Genomic DNA, 2689 nt, shown 5'->3' on the forward strand with positions numbered 1-2689 from the left:
AACAAAGTGACAAAAATATAAACTCAGACAGGTGTGAATCGTGACATGTTTTTGTTGTTGGTAAATGTAATGCTGAGCATTTTGGTCAAATGACCCTTTTTTGGTCTTGTTTGTAATATTGTTGTTTGTTTTAAAGATCTTTTGTAACCCGGCGTACATACAAACCCTACGTCAGGTTTTAATTTTTCTGTTGCACGTCCATGCTGCCAACCATTATCAACAATGTAAACATAGATTGCTTTGACAGACTGTTTTTGTTTTAAAGCGACACCTCCTGGCTTTTCTATAATTAATAGATAAACTTCTGCCCTCATGTCTCATCATCACCTCTAACCCGGGTATGGACTGGTGAACTAATAAGGAACAGATGCAGTGTTTCTTTTAAGACTTAAAGATTCAGATGCCATTTTTGGAATGTCATAATAAAGAAACTTAAAAATAATACCATGTCTAGACCATCTGCTCCAGTTATACATTGGAGCTAAATGACAGTTGATGGCATGCCAACAAGATGAACAACTTTGTAATATCTTTAGCAGTTGTTAGACTTCTGGATACAAACTCTATGAAATGCTTGCAGTTTTGTGAAAGAACCAGTTTGTGTCATGGTCTTGCTGAAGTGCATGTAAAATACTTGCATATATGGTATTTATTCTAATAGTTTTTTTATTTTTCTAAAATTTTACTCATGAGTGACGCAGAGCAGCTGCTCTGTGGTTATGCATGATGGTATCATTGTCAAAGGGAGGCATAACCTTTTTAATTATAATGTCCACAGACAAACATAAAGCCACATTCACATTGGTTTCTGTTCCACTTATCCACATGGAAGCTACTGTGGCCAAAAATAAATAAAAAAAATCTGGGTTTCATTTCATTACATTACACTACAAAGAGTTGTTGAACTTGGACGCTTCCTGTTCAATACCAGTAGGGACCATCTGTGTCCCCGGAGAGGCAACATTTGTGGCAGTGCACAGTTTTCCCAGCCCAGACACTAAGAAAAGATTCACCCAGAGCCTCACCTCACATCTGGATGACCCAGAGGTCAAAGGACAAGGATGTTTGGGCTTTTCATTCCAGTTTTCTCCTGTGCTTGGATTGTCTCAGCTGGTTTGGTTCATTGTTCATTTTGTGCAGCTGACATGATGGTAAAAAATATAAACCCAGTTGCTTTTTGTGGTGGTGAGTGCCAAGATGGGTCTGTGGTAAGTGGCTGTTTGTCTGTTAGGTTATAAATATCAAAAATACATTTTGGATGAATGTTTTTGACTCAGAGGCTCTTCAGAAGTCAGGAATAATTTGATAACCCTTACCGTTATGCTTCTGCTGAATGCTGTAACGATTGCGGCTATGCCCAGATACAAGGGCTGAAGAGAGCAGATACCAAGACTCCAAATAGGTTTACTGTACAGTATTTATTTACAAAGTGATAATTCGTCAGTTGTGCCAGGGAGGGAGCTGAAACTCTGAAGACAGGAGGACCTTGGGACTATACTGAAAGCACGAAGAATATAAAGTTGATTAATCCGTAGCTAAACTCACAAGCTAGAACACAGCTACCATAGGCAGGTAATGCTCCAGCGCTGATTGGATGTCCTCTGCAGCCTGTTATGCTCCCATTGTTCATCAAGCCGACGATCCTCAGGTGCTGCTGATAGGTGCTCAGATGTGGCTGCAGGGAGCTGACAGAACAGAACACCCACAAATGCCTCTGAGAAATTACAAAATTTAGAAATGTATTACAATTGTTTGGGTTCTCAATATATTCTTCTTCCCTATAGCCTGATTTAAAACAACATCATGTTAAAACACTTGTAAAGTTGCCCTCTTGTTCAAACAACACCTCGTAGCAGCAGTGTTGTGCCTTTGAGACCATTTAACAAACATATCCTTAGAATATCAGCAGACAAGTCTTGCCGTGCTGTTTTTTTAATCACTGTCATTGTTTGGTTAGGAACACTTGTACCATTACAGGATGACAAAAAGAAAAATAATAAATAAAAGCAGGCTTTGGATGTAACTGCCAAAACATTAGAGCAATCTCTCTTGGCGTTAAGCCAGAAGTCTTACGAGGCAGCCGGTCTGTTACTAATCAAAACCAAATGGTGGGAGTCCTGCCGAGCTATGGGAGCTGAAGCAGAATGAAGAAAATAAGGCAAAGAGAAAAGAACACAGTCTAAAGAAGAGGATAAATGGTGCGTTTTAAACAGAACATGCGCATTAGAGGAAGTTGAATGTGTACAGTGATCTGAAGCTTTCACGAGGGACGGTGCTCCCATGAAGGGATTCTCAGTCCTCGTGAAAGGCAGCAGGGAGGAGACCAGATGAGGAGACGGACAGCAGAGAGGAGAGAAAGGGGTGGAGTGGGGGAAAAGAAAACCCGGCCCCTCTTACACCACCTCGACTCTTCGGCATTCAGTGTCAGCAAAAAATCCTAATGTGATCAAGATGGAAGCAGTCTGTGGACTTTTCATGGCTTCCCGGCTCTCTGCCTGAAGCCCGAACGCCATGATACTAATGGGAGTCTTGAAAATGGCTCTCACACATTTAGATTAAGGACTGCTCACAGAACGAGCAGGCACTTGGAGAGGCTTGGATTCATATTTTCCAAAGGTAAACGAGTTGATGAATGAGAAGACTGCCTGTGGAACATCTCTGGAACCTGGAATTGAAGCAGATACTGAAC

This window comes from Nematolebias whitei, chromosome 3 (genome assembly GCF_014905685.2).
Source record: "Nematolebias whitei isolate Nwh7 chromosome 3, NemWhi1, whole genome shotgun sequence".
Taxonomy (NCBI): Eukaryota; Metazoa; Chordata; class Actinopteri; order Cyprinodontiformes; family Rivulidae; genus Nematolebias; species Nematolebias whitei.